Source organism: Sapajus apella, unplaced genomic scaffold (assembly GCF_009761245.1).
Source record: "Sapajus apella isolate SASKATOON/1434 unplaced genomic scaffold, GSC_monkey_1.0 scaffold40, whole genome shotgun sequence".
Lineage (NCBI taxonomy): Eukaryota > Metazoa > Chordata > Mammalia > Primates > Cebidae > Sapajus > Sapajus apella.
Window position 1 is genome coordinate 21,564,185 of NW_022436980.1, and position 19,797 is coordinate 21,583,981.

General features: G+C 36.6%; 1 protein-coding gene across 5 annotated transcripts in view; it reads left to right on the top strand.

Moving 5' to 3' along the window:
- Positions 1-19,797, top strand: part of DCBLD2 (discoidin, CUB and LCCL domain containing 2) — a 99,288-nt gene that overhangs the window by 26,559 nt on the left and 52,932 nt on the right. Inside the window, exon 1 of one of the 5 annotated variants that reach the window (XM_032299290.1) lies at positions 13,798-13,865. The exons of the other annotated variants lie outside the window; for them this stretch is intronic. The gene's annotated coding sequence lies outside the window, so the exon portion shown is untranslated. Of the gene's footprint in view, positions 1-13,797; positions 13,866-19,797 lie in introns of those variants that run through there. 5 annotated transcript variants of the gene reach the window in all.

A 19,797-nucleotide genomic window follows, 5' to 3' on the forward strand; every position in this document is an offset into this window, starting at 1 on the left:
TTCTGTTAAGTTTTGCAAAAAAATGAATTTTGATTTATTAGATCTATTATTTTTCTATTATCTGCATAATCTCTTTTCATGTTTTTAAAATTTTTGTTTTCTTTTGACTTTGTCAACTACTAGATTTTAGCTAGGAATTTAATTCGCTTATTCTTTCATTTTTATTGATAACAATAGCTAAGCCTATGAATTTTACTTTGATCACATCCTTAAGAATGATATCACTGATTAATATGGGTCAATCATGTCATTTTTTTAGGAATTGCATAATTTTGGTCTATGTTTTTCTTTTATCCAATAATTGTTTAATAGACTTATTTCTAGTTGAAGGGAACTTTCTTTATTAGTGCTAATAATTTAGAATTTTATTACATTATAGTCAGAGAACATTGTAAAATTTCTACTTTATAGAACTTTCTGATGACTTCTTTATAAGCTAATATATGATCGATTTTTTGTGACTATTCTATATATACTTGAGAAGGTTTACTCTCTACGGTAAAAAGTTTGATATGCATTTAAAATATCTCTTTATTTTGCTGTTTAGATCCTCCATATTCTTATTTTATCTACTTGATCTCCTATTTAGTGTGGTTCTTTCTCTTTCTTTGCTGTATCTCCTGAAAGTTTTGCTTTTATAAAGTTGCTGTGTCATTGACTACGTATTAGTAATTCTAATATCTTCATTTTAAATTATGACTTCTTGCATTTAAAAGTTTCCTACTCATCATATAGTACTTTTTAGTTTAAATATCCTTTGTTTGACACCAGTATCACACACATACCTTCCTATTTATTCCTTATTGTTTTCATTATCCTGCTGTGTCTGTGCCCATCACTTTATTTTTAGCGTTTCTGAATCACTTTGTTTTGGGTATGTTTCTTGTATATTGCATATTTTTGGGTCTTTATGAGCCAAATTGAAAATATTTTTTAATGTCTAAATTAAATTCACTGGCATTTATTTATAACTGATATGTTTTAACTCTTCCATAACATTTAAAGTTATGTGTATTATATTTGTCATGTTTATTTTTCTGCATTGTTTTCTTTCTTTCTGTTTTTTTTTTAAGTGTCTTTCAGTGTTTGGTAAGGTTTGTAGTTTTGTTCTAGGTGCTGCTTTTCAATTTTTGATTTATACTTTTTTAAATGCCTGTAGTCCCTATTGTCTTAATCATTTACTATCTGATTTGTCCATTTTTAATGGTATTCTTTATTTTCTACCTATTGCCTATATAACATTCAATGAACTAGACTTCTTTCCTCTTCCTTCAGTACCCAGTTTCCTCTGTTTTATTCTGTTTAGTGTGGCTACAACAGAATAACTCAAGCTGGATGTTTTATAAAGAAAAGATGTTTATTTGGCTCATAATTCTGATGACTGAAAGAAAACTGCAAGAGTGGACAGCTCCTCTGATAAAGTTTTGTGCTGCTTCAACTCATGGAGGAAACTGGAAGTGGAAGGGGCTCGTGCAAAGAGAGAGGGGACCGAGGTGGCTGACTTGCTTTATAACAACCCACTCTCATGATAACTACTCTAGTCCTGCTTCAGCCTCCTGCCTTAGCCTCCCAAGTAGCTGGGACTACAAGGGTATGCTATCATACCCTGCCAAAAACACCATTTTTCACAGAAGTAGAAAAGAAAATTCCAAATTCAAATAAAACCAAAAAGCCTGAATAGCCCAAGCAGTCCTAAGAAAATAGAAGAAATCTGGAGGCATCACATTACCTATCTTTAAATTATACTGCAAGGCTATAGTAATCAACACAGCATGATAACTGGTATAAAAATAGACACATAGACCAATGGAGCAGAATAGAGAACCCAAATATAAAGCCAAATACCTACGACTAACCGATCTTTGACAAAGCAGAATGAAACATACAGTGGGGGAAAGGACACCCTATTCATTCAGTGATGTTGGCAAAATTGGACAGCCATACACAGAAGAATGAAACTGGATCCCTATCTCTCACCAGCTACAGAAATTTACTCAAGGTGTATTAAAGACTTAACCCTTTTCCCATTTGCTCTGCGAATACTTGCCAGTAGTGCTTGCGGCTGCAGTGTTTACCCCAAGGTAACTTTGCCACCAAATAGCACACTATTAGTATTATTTTTGCATTGCTGTAGTATATCAACTTTGGAAACAAAAGACATCATCCTATTTATAGCACTCCATTTTAAGTAGTGGTATTTCCAATTACAAAATATAATCTGAATCACTGAAAATGTCAAATCCTAGAAAGCATAGCATTCCTACACGTGATATTAACATTGTTCTTGAACAGTTGTTGGTCAAAGCTTCATTTGATGAACTCAATTTTTCTGAAATAGATGACTCTGATGATTCAGACAATTCTGATGTTAGTTCTGTTTAGAAATAACTCCAGAAACAGTTTCTATATTTTGTTTTCACATTGAATATCAGTCAGATTTGCTTCAAAAAATGTATTTATGTAAAATTAAATGAGTGCTAGCAGCAAGCCGCACCTTTTAAAAAAAAAAAAAAAAAGTCAAATGTAAGGCCTGAAATCATAACCATAACAATTTTAGAAGAAACCCTTGGAAAAATTCTGGATAAATAAAATGGGGCATAATTAAACTAAAAAACTTTTGCACAGCAAAAGAAATAATCAGAGTAAATAGACAACCTACAGAATGGGAGAAAATATTTGTATACTATACATCTGACAAAGGACTAATATCCAGAATCGACAAGGAACTTAAATTAGCAAGAAAATAAATAAATAATCCCATTAAAAAGTAGACAAACACATGAACAGACATTTCTCAAAAGAAGATACACGAAAGACTAATAGATGTATGAAAAATCCTCAATATCACTAGTCATCACAGAAATGCAAATTAAAACCACAACAGGATACCTCTTTGCCCTAATGAGAATGGCCATTAAGAATTCAAAAACAATAGATGTTGGTGCAGATGGGGAACACTTACACACTGCTGGTGAGAATGTAAATTAGTTCAACCTCTATGGAAAACAGTATGGAGATTTAGCAAAGAACTAAAAGTGACATCTACCATTTGGTTCAGCAGTCTCACCACTGATATCTGCCCAAAGGAAAATATGTCATTATATCAAAAAGATGCCTGCACTAGTATGTTTATCACAGTAGAATTCACAACTACAGAGATACAGAATCAACCTTAGAGTCCCATCAAACCAGTGAGTGGCTAAAAAAATGTGAGATGTGTGTGTGTGTGCATCTCTCTCTCTCTCTCTCTCTCTCTCTCTCTCTCTCACACACACACACACACACACACACACACATACACACACAGTGGGAATACTACTCAGCCTTTAAAAAGAATGAAATAATGTCTTTGCAGAACCTTGGATAGAACTAGGGGTCATTATCCTAAGTAAAGTAACGCAGGAACAGAAAACCAAGTACCACGTGTTCTCACGTATAAGGGGGAACTAACTCTGTGGATATATAACAGCATAGAGTGCTGTAATGGACATTGGAGACTGAGAAAGGGGGAGAGGGGTAAGGTTTTAAAAAATCACCTATTGGGTACAATGTACACTGCTTGGTTGATGGACACAATAAAAGCCCAGATTTCACCACTATAAAATTTATCCTTTTAACCAAAACCACTTGTGCCCCTAAAGCTGTTGAAATTTTTTAAAATAATGCAAATAAATATATTTTAACATGAGACATGATGGGGACAAACTACATCCAAATCATAGCACTCTCAGAATATGTATTCATAACACATAGTGTGTATCATATTTTCTTATTCTTCAATCACATCTCTAACTTTCCTAGATCTGTAATTAAATATAATAAATGGTCACTGTCTTTTTCCTCAAGTCCTCCCACTAGTCTGTCGTTTGGATGAAGTTCATCTTTGAATAGGTTGATTCCTTAAGGGTTTATGGTGCAGATTTTTCATGTTTAAAAGTGCTTACTTTGCAAATTTTTTTATGGCCTTGAGACTTGAGTGGGTTGCTTGATAATATCTAAATCCTGGATTCAAATGTTACTTCTTTGAGTTAAAAAAAAGTGCCATTCCATAACCGCCTTACTTCTGATAACAACTGAACTCTCTTGCCGTTATAAGGTATTTGGTTTTTGTACAATGATCATGAGGATTTTTTTCTTTACCTTTAAAGTTAGTTTTCTAAGGATACGTGTTGGAGTTGATCATTACAGGTTTTTTTTCTGGTATCCAGTGGACTCTTTCAGTATGTAAATTCAGGTCTTCCTTTATTTCTAGAAAATTTTCTTGGATTATAGTTTTAATACTTCCTATTTAATATTTTAAATGACATGAAAATTGTACATATTTATGATATACATTATGTTTTTATGTGTGTATACATTGTAGAATGGCTTAATCAGGCTATTTAACAAATACGTTACCTCACATACTTAGTTTCTGTGGTGACAACACTTAAAAATCTGTTGGCAATTTTTAAGTATACAATACACTTACACAGTGGTTCTTTTTAACTCATTGCTTCTGTTTAACTGAAATTGTTGTGTCGCTTGACCAACGTCTCTCCAACTCAGCTCTCCAACTCCCACTTCAACCCCTGGTAGCCAGCGTTCCACTCTCTGCTTCCGTAAGTTTGTCTTTTTTAGATACTATGTGTAAGTGAGATCATGTAGTATATCTCTTTCTATGCCTGGCTTATTTCAGTTAATATCATGTCCTCTAGTTTCATGCATGTTGTTGCAAATGGCAGGGTTTCTTTTTCTTTTAATATAGGCTGAATAATATTCCATGTGTTCTTATACCACATTTCCTTTATCCATTCATCCATTGATGGACATTTAGATTGATTCCATATCTTGGCTGTTGTGAATAATGCTGCAGTGAACATGGGAGTGCAGATATCTTTTCAACATACTGATTTCCTTTTCTTTTTTGGATATGTATACCCAGAGGTGGAATTACTAGATCATATGGTAGTTCTATTTTTAGCATTTGAGGAACTTCCATACTGGTTTCATAATAGCTATGCTAATTTAGATTCCCACCAATAGTGTAAAAGGGTACCAGTGTCTCCACATTCTTGCCAACACTTGTTATCTTTTGTCTTTTTGATAATAGCCATTCTAGCAAGTGTGAGGTGATATCTCATTGTGGTTTTATTTTCATTTCCTTGGGGTTTAGTGGTACAGAACATTTTTTCATATATCTGATAGCCATTTGTATTTTAGGAGAGGTGATTATTAAACTCTTTTTGAAAAATACCTACTTAGGTCTTTTTCCATTTTTAAGTTACTGGTTTTCTTGCCTTTGAGTTGTTTGAACTCCGCATATGTTTTTGGTATTAACCCCTTACCAGATACATGGCGTGCAGGTATTTTCTCTCTTTTTTTTTTTTTGTCTCTTCACTCTGTTGATTGTTTTCTTTGCTATACAGAAGCGTTTTAGTTTGAGGTAATTCTATATGTCTACTTTTTTTCTTTTATTATACTTTAAGTTCTGGGTGCCTGTGCAGAACATGCAGGTTTGTTAATATAGTTATACACGTGCCATGGTGGTTTGCTGCTTCCATCACCCCTTCATCTACATTAGGTATTTTTCCTAATGCTATCCCCCCTCTAGCACCCCACCCCCTGACAGGTCCCAGTGTGTGATGTTCACCTCCCTGTGTCCATGTGTTCTCATTGTTCAGCTACCACTTATGAGTGAGAACATGCCCCGTTTGGTTTTCTGTTCCTGTGTTAGTTTGCTGACAATGATGGTTTCCAGCTTCATCCATGTCCCTGCAAAGGACATGAACTCATCCTGTTTTATGGCTGCATAGTATTCAGTGGTGGACATGTGCCACATTTTCTTTATCTAGTATCATTGATGGGCATTTGGGTTGTTTCCAAGTCTTTGCTATTGTGAACAGTGCCACAATAAACATACCTGTGCATGTGTCTTTGTAATAGAATGTTTTATAATCCTTTGAGTATATACCTAGTGATGATATTGCTGGGTCAAATGGTATTTCTAATTCTAGATCCTTGAGGAATCACCACACTGTCTCTCACAATGGTTGAACTAATTGACACTCCCACTAACAGTGTAAAAGCATTCCTATTTCTCCACATCCTCTTCAGCATCTGTTGTTTCCTGACTTTTTGATGATCACCATTCTAACTGGCATGAGATGGTATCTCAAGTTGGTTTTTGATTTGCATTTATCTAATGACCAGTAATGGTGAGCTTTTTTTCATGTTTGTTGGCTGCATAAATGTCTCCTTTTGAGAAGTGTCTGTTCATATCCTTTGCCCACTTTTTGATGGGGTTCTTTGTTTTTTTCTTGTAAATTTGTTTAGGTTCTTTGCAGATTCTGGATATTAGCCCTTTGTCAGATGGATAGATTGCAAAAATTTTTTCCCTTTCGGTAGGTTGCCTGTTCACTCTGATGATAGTTTCTTTTGCTGTGCAGCAACTCTATAGTTTAATTAGATCCCATTTGTCTATTTAGGTTTTATTGTCATTGCTAGCTCAATTAGATCCCATTTGTCTATTTTGGCTTTTGTTGCCATTTCTTTAGTGTTTTAGTCATGAAGTCCTTGTCCGTGACTATGGGCCTGAATGGTATTGCCTAGGTTTTCTTTTAGAGTTTTTATGATTTTAGGTCTTAGGTTTAAATCTTTAATCCATCTTGAGGTAATTTTTCTATAAGGTATTAAGGAAGGGATCCAGTTTCAGCTTTCTGCATAGGGCTAGCCAATTTTCCCAACACCATTTATTAAATAGGGAATCCTTTACCCATTGCTTGTTTTTGTCAGGTTTGTCAAGATCAGATGGTTGTAGATGTGTGGTGTTATTTCTGAGGCCTCTGCTCTGTTCCATTGGTCTATATCTCTGTTTTGGTACCAGAGCCTTGTACTATAGTTTGAAATCAGGTATTGTGATGCCTCCAGCTTTGTTTTTTTTTTTTTTTTTCTTTTTTTGCTTGGGATTGTCTTGGCTATGCGGGCTCTTCTTTGGTTCCATATGAAATTTAAGGTTTTTTTCCCCCAATTTTGTGAAGAAAATCAGTGGTAGCTTGATGGGGACGGCATTGAATCTATAAGTGACTTTGGGCAGTATGGCCATTTTCACAATATTGATTTTTCCTAACCATGAACATGGAATGTTTTTCCATCTGTTTGTGTCCTCTCTTATTTCCTTGAGCAGTGGTTTGTGGTTCTCCTTGAAGAGGTCCTTCACATCTCTTGTTAATTGTATTCTTAGGTATTTTATTGTCTTGGTAGCAATTGTGAATGGGAGTTCACTCATGATTTGGCTCTCTGTTTTTGGTGTATAGGAATGCTTGTGTTTTTTGCACATAGATTTTGTGTCCTGAGACTTTGCTGAAGTTGGTTTTCAGCTCAAGGAGATTTTGGGCTGGAATGATGAGGTCTTCTGAATATACAATCATGTTATCTGTAAATAGAGACAATTTGAGTTCTTCTTTTTTTTAATTGAATACCCTTTATTTCCTTTTCTTGCCTGATTGCCCTGGCCAGAACTTCTGATACTGTGTTGAATAGGAGTGGAGAGAGATGGCATCCTTGTCTTGTGCCGGTTTTCAAAAGACATGCTTCCAGTTTTTGCCCATTCAGTGTGATTTTGGCTGTCAGTTTGTCATAAATAGCTCTTATTATTTTGAGATACATTCTATCAATACCTAGTTTATTGAGAATTTTTACCATAAAGAGGTGTTGAATTTTATTGAAAGTCATTTCTGGATCTATTGAGATAATAATGTGATTTTTGTCACTGTTTCTGTTTATGTGATGGATTACATTTATTGATGTGGGTATGTTGAACCAGCCTTGAATCCCAGGGACAAAGCCCATTTGATTGTGATGGATAAGCTTTTTGATGTGCTGTTGCATTTGGTTTGCAAATATTTTATTGAGGATTTTCACATGGATGTACATCAGGGATATCGGCCTGAAATTTTCTTTTTTAGTTGTCTCTCTGCCAGGTTTTGGTATCAGGATGATGTTGGCCTCATAAAATGGGTTAGGAAGAATTCTCTCTTTTTCTATTTGAAATAGTTTCAGAAGGAGTAGTACCAGCTCTTCTTTGTATCTCTGATAGAATTTGGTTGTGAAACCATCTAGTGATGGACTTGTTTTGGTTGATAGGCTATTAATGGCTGCCTTGATTTCAGACCTTGTTATTGGTCTATTCAGGGATTCGACTTCTTCCTAGTTTAGTCTTGGGAGGGTGTAAGCATCCAGGAATGTATACATTTCTTCTAGATTTTCTGGTTTGTTTGCATAAAGGTGTTTATTCTCTGATGGTAGTTTGTATTTCTGTGGGATCAGTGGTGATATCCCCTTTATTGCTTTTTATTGCATATATTTGATTCTTCTCTCTTTTCTTCTTTTTGGTCTGACCAGTAGTCTATGTATTTTGTTGATCTTTTCAAAAAACTAGCTTCTGGATTCTTTGTTTTTTTTTTGTTTGTTTGATGCGTTTTTTGTGCCTCTATCTCCTTCAGTTCTGCTCTGAACTTAATTATTTCTTGTCTTCTGCTCGCTTTTGAATTGGTTTGCCCTTGCTTCTCTAGTTGCTTCATTGTGTCAATGGTCTTTACAGTTTGGTACGTTTTTGCAGTGGCTGGTACTGGTTGTTCTTTTCCACGTTTAGTGCTTCTGTTAGGAGCTCTTGTAAGGCAGGCCTGGTGGTGACAAAACTCTGAGCAATTGCTTGTCCATAAAGGATTTCATTTCTCCTTGGCTTATGAAGTTTAGTTTGGCTGAATATGAAATTCTTGGCTGACAATTCTTTAAGAATGTTGAATATTAGCCCCTACTCTCTTCTGGCTTGTAGGCTTTCTGCCAAGAGATCTGCTATTAATCTGATGGGTTTCCCTTTGCGGGTAACCTGACTTTTCTCTTTGGCTGCCCTTAGCATTTTTTTCTTCATTTCAATCCTGGTGAATCTGATGATTATGTGTCTTGGGGTTGCTCTTCTTGAGGAGTATCTTTGTGGTATTATCTATTTCCTGGACTTGAGTGTTGGTCTGCCTTGCTAGGTTGGGGAAGTTCTCCAGATGCTGTTTGCCTGAGAATCACCAGTAGGGGCTGCAGAACAGCAAGGATTGTTGCCTGTACCTTCCTCTGATAGCTTCGTCCCAGAAGGGCACCTGCCAGATGCCAACCAGAGCTCTCCTGTATGAAGTCAGCCCCTACTGGGAGATGTCTCCCAGTCAGGATGCACAGGTTCGGGGAGACACTTGAGGAGGCATTCTGTCCCTTATCAAAGATCGGACACTGTGCTGGGAGATCTACTGCTCTCTTCAGAGCTGCCAGGCAGGGACATTTAAGTCCTCTGAAGCTGTATCCACAACTGCCCCTTTTCCCAGGTGCTCTGTCCCAGGAAGGTGGGGCTTCATTTATAAGTCCCTGATGGGCTCCTGCCTTTTTTTTAGAGATGCCCTGCCCAGCAAGTAGGGAATCTAGTGACACTCCGCCTGGAGAGGGCTTGCTGAGCTGCTGTGGGCTCTGCCCAATTCTAACTTCCCGGAGACTTTGTTTACACTGTGATGTTAAAACCATGTACTTGAGCTTCAGCAGTGGTGTATGCCCCTCCCCCCACCGTGTTCGAACATCTCAGGTCAAGCTCAGACTGCTGTGCTGGCTGTGAGAATTTCAAGCCAGTGGGTCTTAGCTTGTTGATCTTTGTGGGGCTTGGACCCACCAAGTCAGATATCACTTGACTCCCTGGCTTTAGCTCCCTTTCCAGGGTAGTGAATGGTTCTGTCTCCCTGGCGTTCCAGGTGCCACTGGGGTTTGAAAAGAAACTGCTGTGGCCAGCCCGGTTTCATCCCAAATGGCTGCCCAGTTTTGTGCTGGAAACCCAGTGCCCTGGTGTTGTAGGCACCAGAGGGAATCTCCTTGTCTGCAGGTTGTGAGGACATGGGAAAAGTGCGGTATCTGGGCCAGAGTGCAGGTTAAAATCCAGGAGAGGGAGTTCCCTGACCCCTTGTGTTTCCCAGTGAGGCGACGCCCCACCCTGCTTTAGCTCGCCCTCCTTGGGCTGCACCCACTGTCAAACCAGTCCCAATGAGATGAACCAGGTACCTCAGTTTAAAAATGTGGAGATCACTTTGGGAGGCCGAGGCAGGCGGATCATGAGGTCAAGAGATCGAGACTATCCTGGCCAACATGGTGAAACCCTCTCCCTACTAAAAATGCAAAAATTAGCCGGGCGTGGTGGCACGCACCTGTGGTCCTAGCTGCTCGGGAGGCTGAGGTGGAAGAATTGCTTGAACCCAGGAGGTGGAGGTTGCAGTGAGCCAAGATTGCGCCACTGCACTCCAGCCTGGCGACAGAGCAAGACTGTCTCAAAAAAAAAAATGTGGAGATCACCCACCTTCTCCGTTAATCTCACTGGGAGCTGCACACCAGAGCTGTTCCTATTTGGCCATCTTGCCAGCAATCCCCTATTTTTTAATATTAATATTTGTTCCATTGGTGTGTTTATTTTAAATACTTGTACATCAGTTGAATCTTCTTTGCCATCATATCCCCTTTCATTTCAGCCACGTTCTCATTGGTACTTTTTAGTTTTTAAATTTTCTTTTTAGTCTGTTTTTTACTTCTTGTCAACATTCTTTGTTTTCATTAAAATCTGTAATTCCTTGTGCACTTTATAATGTGATCTCAATTCTTCGTTTTTGGTATACTTTTGTCTTTTTCTCATGTTTCTTTCCTGAGGTCAACTAACTCTCATTTCTTTCTGTTTTTTTGTTCATTTCTGCTCCTAGTTTCTGAATTTATGCTTCAAGATGTTTATCGTATACCAAATGTTTGAGGACATTTAATTAACTTTAGAGTGTTGTGCTGTGGTTTCCATCACTGTTTTTATAGAAGAGGGTTTTCATAAACTAAATTTTAGGGACTCCTATTTTTTGTTTTCTAAATAGTGTGTATTTTTAAGTAGATTAAGATTGTACCTCTCTATTTGTGTGGCTAGGGGCTGGCAGTTTTCAGTGGTTTATAAGCTTTGTAGCTCATGTTAGGCCCCTCTGCTAATGTATTTTTTTTTTTCCTTCTGAGAGAGGAGACTGTAGTTGGGGAGAGGTTGCATATATTTTTGTTGTTTTGTTTTGTTCTTTCAGTGTCCTAAATGTTTCCTCCAAGGTTTTGAGGCCAATCATTGAGGAATTGACAACTGTCTGTTTCTCAACAGCATTTAACTGGAGAGAACTTACTCCATATGAGATGCTGTCCCCATCCAAGAATTCCTGTTGGTGAGCCTTTTAAGTGAATATTAAAAGGTTTTGACATCTAAGTAGTGAAGAGTGCAAAGCTTTAAAGAAATTTCTGGTATTCTGTGTATGTCTCATTTGTGATGCTTGGCACCACATCTGGATTTGCTGAAGTCTACCCTTTATTATGACTCATTGCTTTTTGTATTAGCATACTTGGCATGAGAAACTGCCAGCTATACTGAAAGAACCTGTCAACTTAGTAAGAGCTAAGACTTTGAATCACTACCTTTTCAAGAGGTTTTATTAAGAAACAGAATGTGAACCTCTCTTCTTTCAGGAGTTGGCTGGTTTTCCGAAAGATAATTCTTTTTTTTTTTTTTTTAAGAGAACTTGGAATTAACAAAAGATAACTCTAGAAGCCCTTTATTAAAGTAGAAGTTTTTGGAAACTTTTGATGGGGAATTTTGATATTACCTTATGAATATTTTGGCCCATCTGAATGCTATAAATTTTTCTATCAAGACTGTTTGGTTACCATGGTAGATAGTGGTAAAAACCTATGTGCTGTTTTGTATGAGGTGCAGTTCTGAAAGAGGGTTTTGGAGGAGGTATCTATGCTTATAATAAAAGAAATGCAGAGTTTTAAAATGAAGTACATTTTCTCCCTGACTTTTGGATTTATTTAAAAAAATAAAAATTTTTATGTTATATTGGTGTGAAAACTGACACTTTTGGTGAAACTGACACTTTTTTATGTAGAAGATGTGCATCAGTATACGTTTCTGTATCTAGAAGATGAATTGCTGGGTCACTGGGTTGCATATGTTCAACTTTAGCAGTTATTGCCAAATGTTTTTGTGCCTGTATTATTTTATACCCACTACCAGTGTGTAAGAGTTCCAGTTTCCATTCTCTGCTTTTCTCCATGTTAACTGTTCTGGTGTATGTACCAATAGCACATTATATATAGTTTGCTTTGCATTTCCTTGATAGCTGATGATATTTTGCTTTTTTCCTATATTTATTATCCATTTTAATGTCTTCTTTTGTAAAGAATCTGTTTATGTTTTCGTATTTTCTATTGGGAGATCTTTTTCTTATTCATTTGTGGGAGCTCTGTATGTATTCTGGTAATGGGTTCTTTTTAGATGTTGCACATGTATCTTCTCCATTGCTTTGGGCTGTCATTTTACTCCTTTATTGGTATCTTATTATAAATATTAATTTTATGTCGTTTACTTCCATTATTTTATAATTAGTACTTTTTGTATTCTGTTCAGGAAATTTCTGCCCATTCCTAGGTTGTGAAGCTTTTCTCAAGGTTTCTCCTCTTAAAGCCTTATTGTATTTCTTTCTGCATATGTTATCCTTAGTCCATTCAGAATTGATTTTTATCTGTGTTATGTGAGGTAGGAGTCATAGTGCCAAGGTACATTTTTCCCATGTGACCTTTATTCACTTTAAAATGTGCAAATATCAGACCTGCTGCTTAAGAAAAATAACACTAAAGTAGCCACTTTTCTAAAATCAAGATGTACAATAACTATGATGTAGAAAAACATAGTTTAAAATACTTTTATAAAACCACTGTTTTTTAGAAGTAGAGGCAAATTGATTTTTAGTAATATTGTTAAATCCCTTTTAAGCCTAGTAAATATCTTGTTATGTCCCATTTTAAATATATACCCAATAGTCTAATTGTTTAAAAAGAAATTAGAACTATACTATCCCATCATTATCTTCTGCAGGCAAGTCTTTGCTGAAGCAGCTAAAACTAAGGCTAAATACAGCCGAAAAGAACAGTTTATTCACACTATAAGGGAAATGATTATGGGAAGACATTTTAGTCATTCAAAAGAACATTCAACCACTCCAAGTCAGGGGTTTCCTTTGTACATCTCCACCTCACTGTGGCCCACCAAGCACAAGGCAATGGTCCTCGAAGCCAGACGGTTAAAGAAACTTACTGATGGAAGTTATTTAATAATAGCATCTATGGTAAACATTGTCCAGGGACTGTAGTGGCCTCTTCTGTGCTTTAGAAGTTTCACCTGTAAATTTGCTTTGTCCCACTACACTAAGCTTTCTGAAGGCATCACTGCCTCTCATTCCATCACCGACTCCCCAGGACCTGCCTGCCTTAGTGCCTAGATATTCAGTGTTTCAATAATATATATTCAGTAAATGAGTTCCTTTGAGAATTCTAAGTTTTGTTTTTGAGACTGGAGGTACTCCTGTACTAGTTACTAAAATACAAACCAACAACAACAGCAAAACCTGTTCTTAAATAAGTTTGTACATTAGGACTGATGCTCTTTAAGCAGGCTTCATTTCCATCAACTGGAAGTGGACAGAACGGATGTACTTTTGTTCTGGCAAGGGCCTCTGCCCTCCGGTTCATCCTTCTGAGTTGCAGGTTCCTAACGAGAGTGTTGTTCCATGGCACACCTCAGCAAGTTGAATGAGCTTCCATTTAATTGACAACATAAATAAGATTTCTTAAGTTTCCTAACAATATTAACTGTAGTTCTAGTTTATCAGAGGCAGATGCACTCTTTCCCTTGTCTTTTGAATACAGAATGTTTCCATTTAACATCTTTAAGAGCTTAATTTGTTTGTTCATCATCTGTGGTTGACGTGGACATCAGAAGAGGCATGATGACCGTAAGGTCTCTACACTCTGTCCAAGTGGATAGAAACTCATTGCCAACAGAATCTAGACAGATGAAATAAAGAAGCAAAATGGACTAGGTGTACGAGGAATAACAGCATAGCCATGATGATAAATGATAGCTGAGCTTCAGGAGTGGGGGCATTGTGGAGTGGTAGGGCCGTGGCAGACTGGAGTGTGACTTTTTCAAATGGGATAGACACTACTTAAGGGCAACCACTTAGAAAACTGGCCTAGATCTCCTTTTTTCCTTGTGATTTTTCAAGAGAAGTTGAAATTCAGAATTGATATGAAGTTTCCAGATTTTGAAAACCTTAACACCAATTGAAGCACTTTTGAAGGAAAGTATAGCCCAAAACTGTACAGACGAAGAGGGCTGTGGGCTGATTTGGGTGCTGAGCCATCATTCATACCTCTATCAGATTCAGTCATCCAAAAGCACAGTATTCTTACTATCCACTAAATTCCTGGTTGGATTCTGTTTTATTTTGCTTCATAACAAATTACCACAAACTTAGAAGCTTAAAACAGCACAGTTTTATCATCTCAGTTTCGATGGCTCTGAAGATGACTGAATTCTCTGCTCAGGTCGAATTCTCTGCTCAGGGTCTCACCAAGCTGAAATTAAGGTATTAGCTGAGAATACGTTTTTCATCAGGGGCTCATGGTTCTCTTCCAAGTATACTAGTTGTTGGTTGAATTCACTTCCTTGTAGTTGTAAAAATGAGGTCCCCATTTTCCTGGTAACTATTGGCCAGGGACTGCCCTAAGATTCTAGAGGCCATTTGCAATGGCCCTGATATACAGGTCAGAACATAGATATTTGCTTTCTTCCAGACCACCTGGCATATGTCTTTCTTATTTCCAATTCTGCAACCTGAGACAACAATGTGCTTTTAATGGGCCTACCTAATTAGTTCAGGCTTACCCAGAAAAATCTCCCTTTTGCCATATATGTAACATATAAGAAAGAAAAGTGACAGGGAGTCCTCTGTAAGAAATACCCTAGAAGGCCAGGCACAGTGGCTCATGCCTTTAATCCCAGCAGTTTGGGAGGTTGAGGCGGGAGGATCACCTGAGGTCAGGAGTTTAAGACCAGCCTGACCAATATGGTGAAACCCTGTCTCTACTAAAAATACAAAAATTAGCCAGGTGTGGTGGTGTGTGTCTGTGATCCCAGCTACTTTGAGGCTGAGACAGAAGAATTGCTTGAACCTGGGAGACAGAGGTTGCAGTGAGCCAAGATCATGCCACTGCACTCCAGCCTGGGCTTCAGAGCGAGAGACTCCATTTAAAAAAAAAAAAAAAATACCCTAGAAGCATAAAAAGATCACATACTAGAGGAAATTTTACAAGTCAACACACATTGGAAAAGCTAATCAAGAAAATAACAAGCTACAAGTGTCTTTATCTCAACTACTGCTTGGGAGAGAGGGAATAAATTGGTGCAGCCTTTTTGAAAAGTTTAGTAGTAGTATATGTTAAAGTTAGAGTACACATGCATGGATGAATAGACACATGAATGATACCATTATTGTGTGCATACACACATATACATTTATATTCGTTTAATGATGACCATAACACTGAGATAAATACTATTATTATTTTCGTTTATCAGATGGATAGAGCTGAGGCCTAGAGAGTACCTGCCTAAGTGTTATTAGTGGTTATATCTGTGTAATATAATTATGTAAGGGTGATTACTTTTCTCTCTTCCTATTCTGAACTTTTGTGAAGTTTATAGATTTCTAAAGCACTTGTGAACAGGGAAGAATGGCCATAAGGCTGCTTTGAAACACAGACTCACTATGTTGATGGAAGTAATAGAAATTAGGGTAACTCTTTTGGAAAGCAGCGTGCCTTGAACTTCGTTTGGAAAAAGCTGTGCATATGAACAAATCTATTGCATCATTATTAAAATATAGGAAAGTTGAAATCATAAATTTCCATACTAAAGGAAATAATAGCATAAATAAACTATAGTTTATCCCCTTGGTTGGATTTATTTTAAGAGATTAGGAATTCTATACTTTACCACATTTTCCTGAGACCCTTTACTTCATCGCCTTTGGTACTCGAATGGAGTCTTTAGCCACTTTCTCCTCTGTGACTTCTTTGACTTCCTGCTGCTTAAGTATTCTCTGCACCCAACCCCCCTCCAGCATCCAGGCTCCCACGTTGATGACCCACAAGACATAGAGCCTATTTTCTGTGCCTATAAAAGGAGAAAATTTACTTGAGGGGCTTTTGTCAGTTTATATCAGATTGGTCTAAATACAAACCCAAAAAATTGAATTTAGCTTACTAAGCTGTGAAAAAAATGTCTAACACATAATGATATGTAGAATAGAATATAACTTCCGTCTTTGTTATTCTGTTGATACATAGGCTAGAACTTATTCTCAGATAGAGCAAACTGGTTTCTCGCTCATCCTAAAATTTTTGAAAACAATGTTATTAATGCATAAGGTTGATTATTAATAATCGAGAATTTGTAATGCTTTAGTTAGTTATATCTTGAAAGAAAAGCTCATATGCGAAATCTTAGGGACCGTGTTGGACATTTAAAAATTGGGTTTTTATTTGTTTGACTTTGTTGCTTTGCTTTAACTGACAACTGCCAATTTAGACTTAGGGTTAAATTGTTCTCATTTTCTGAAAAAAAGAGCAATTGACTGTCTTTAGATATATTTACATAAAATATAAAATTATTTAAAATATAGTATTTTTAGGCCGGGCGCGGTGGCTCAAGCCTGTAATCCCAGCACTTTGGGAGGCCAAGGCGGGTGGATCACGAGGTCAAGAGATCAAGACCATCCTGGTCAACATGGTGAAACCCCGTCTCTACTAAAACTACAAAAAAATAGCTGGGCATGGTGGCGCGTGCCTGTAGTCCCAGCTACTCAGGAGGCTGAGGCAGGAGAATTGCCTGAACCCGGGAGGTGGAGGTTGCGGTGAGCCGAGATCGCGCCATTGCACTCCAGCGTGGGTAACAAGAGCGAAGCTCCGTCTCAAAAAAAAAAAATAAAATAAAATATAGTATTTTTTCAGTGGGCAGGGAAAACCCTTAGCTTTAGAGAATAATTTATTTTTTAAATTCTCCATAAGTTTCACAGTTCTATTTTTGTATAATCTTTTGGAAACGTTGGCTCAGGGGAAAATGTTTTTGAGGTTCATTCATTTTGTTGCATGTATCAGTAGTTTGTTCCTTTTCATTATTGAGTAATATTCCTCTGTATGAATATATATATATACACACACCACATTTTGTTTATTCATTAGTCGATGAAAATTTCAGTTTGAGGCAGAGATGAGAAATACTGTTGTGACCATTTTACATAGTCTTTCTGTGGGCATAGTTTCTTTCTTCTTGGGTAGATAAGTAAAAGTGGATTACTGGGCTGTATAAGTACATGTTTATATTGTAACTTTTTAAGAAACTGCTAAATGGTATTTCAAAAATTGCTGCCATTTTATATTCCTACCAGTAGCATATGAAGGTCCCATTTTCTGCATATCCTTACCAATACTTGGTATATTGTCAGTCTTTTTGATTATTGACATTGTTTCAAGTATGTAGTTGAATCCTGTTGTTGCTTTAATATTCATTCCCTAATGACAGATGCTGTTGAGCATCTTTTTATGTGCTTACTTGTCATATAGTATGCCTTCTATGTTGAAGAGTCTTATTCAAATCTTTAACCAATTGGAAAAAAATGGATGATTGGCTTATTATTGAATTGCAGGAGTTCCTTATACATTCTAGATATAAGTCCTTTATCAGATAAATGTTTTGCAAATATTTTCTCCTAGTGTTGTCTTTCCATCTTCTTAAAAGTGTCTTTTGAAGAGCAGACATTTTAGATTTGGATAAAATCCAAATTATTCATTTTTTCTTTAATGAATTGGTATTCAAACTCAGAAATCTTTGCTTAACCCTAAAGCCACAAAGATTTCTCCTATGTTTCCTTGTAAGAGTTTTACATTTTTCTTACATTTAGACCTGTAATCCATTTTGACTTAATTTTTGTATATGTTGTGAAGTAAAGTTCTAAATTCATTTTGGTTTTGCGTATTTTTATCCAACTGGTTTAATACTTTTCTTGAAAGGACTATCCTTCAACTCAACTTCAACCTGTTGAGTTATCTTGACTCCTTTGTCAGAAATCATTTGACCATATATGTGAACTCTCCTCTGCTCCATTGAGATGCCTATACCTGTCTATATATATGAATGAAATACAGTCATTTGACGCGTAACATTTTGGTCAATGACAGACTGCATATATGACAGTTGTCCCATAAGATGATAATGGAGCTGCCCTATACAGTTGTTAATTTTAAAATTTTTTATACCATATTTTTACTGTATCTTTTCTATGTTTAGATAAAAAAAAATTTGCCATTGTGTTACGGTTGCCTATGATACTCAGCATAGTAACGTGCTGTTGTAGCTCTGGAGCAATAGGCTATACCATATGGCCCCTAGCCTAGTGTAGCTTAGTGTGTAGTAGGCTAATACTAACTAGGTTTATGTAAGTACACTCTATGATGTTTGCACAGTGATGGAATTGCCTAACAGTGCATTTCTCAGAGCACATTCCAATTATTATTGATGCACAATTGTATATATATATATGCTGTTATATGTACAGTATACAGTCAGCCCTACTTATCCATGATCCGGCAATTGTGGATTAAACTAACTTCAAATCAAAATATTCAGGAAAAGGCCAGGAGCGGTGGCTCATGCCTATAATCCCAGCACTTTGGGAGGCTGAGGCGGGCGGATCACCGGAGGTCAGGAATTCAAGACCAGCCTGACCAACATGGAGAAACCTCATCTCAACTAAAAATACAAAATTAGCCGGTAGTGGTGGCACACACCTATAATCCCAGCTACTTGGGAGACTGAGGCAGGAGAATCGCTTGAACCCGGGAGGCAGAGGTTGCAGTGAGCAGAGATTACACCACTACACTCCAGCCTGGGCAATGAGAGTGACATCTCCAAAAAAAAAAATTCAAGAAAAAAAATGTATTGAACACATGCAGATTTTTTTGTCCTTATTCCTTAGATATAGAATAACAACTATTTACATAGTATTTACATTGTGTTACATATTTTAAGTAATTTAGAGGTGATTTAAAGCAACAGAAGAGTGTGCATAGGTTACATGTAAATACTAAGCCATTTTATATCAGGGCCTTTGGTATCCAAGAGAAGTTTTTGAACCTATCCTTCATACCAAAATACAACTGTATATATTATGTATATAAGTTTGTCCTTCAACAATATCACAGTCTTAATTAGTTTTATCCTAAGTTTAAAAATACAGTAATTTAAGCCCTTTGCTTTTTTTCTTCCTTTACTAAAATTATGTTGGCTGTTCTATATCCTTTTGCACTTACATATACATTTTAGACCCAGCTTGTTAATTTCTTTTTTTAAAAAAGAAAAATGCTCATTGGAATTGGGATTGCATTAAATCAATATTTCAATATAGGGAGAACTGACATCTTAACAATATTGAGTCTTTCAGTTCATGAATTTAATGTATCTTCTCATTTGTTTGGCTCTTTAATTTCTCTCAGCAGTGTTTTATATTTTTCAGTGTACTGTTTAAAACAATTTTATCCCTAAGTATTTTAACTTTTGTGATGCTACTATGGATGGAGTTTTAAAATTTTCATATTGTCACTAGCATATATAGAAATGCAGTTGATTTTTGTATATCGATCCTATGACTTAGCTAAGTTTATATACTAGTTCTCGTGAGATTTTGTTTTGTTTTCAATTCATTAGAATTCGCTACTCATAAGATCGAGTATCATCAGTGAAAGTCCACATTACTCTTATTCAGGTGATGGTGCCATAGCTCAAAACATTTTTGGAACTCCTTATTCAGAATTTCTTTTACAAGT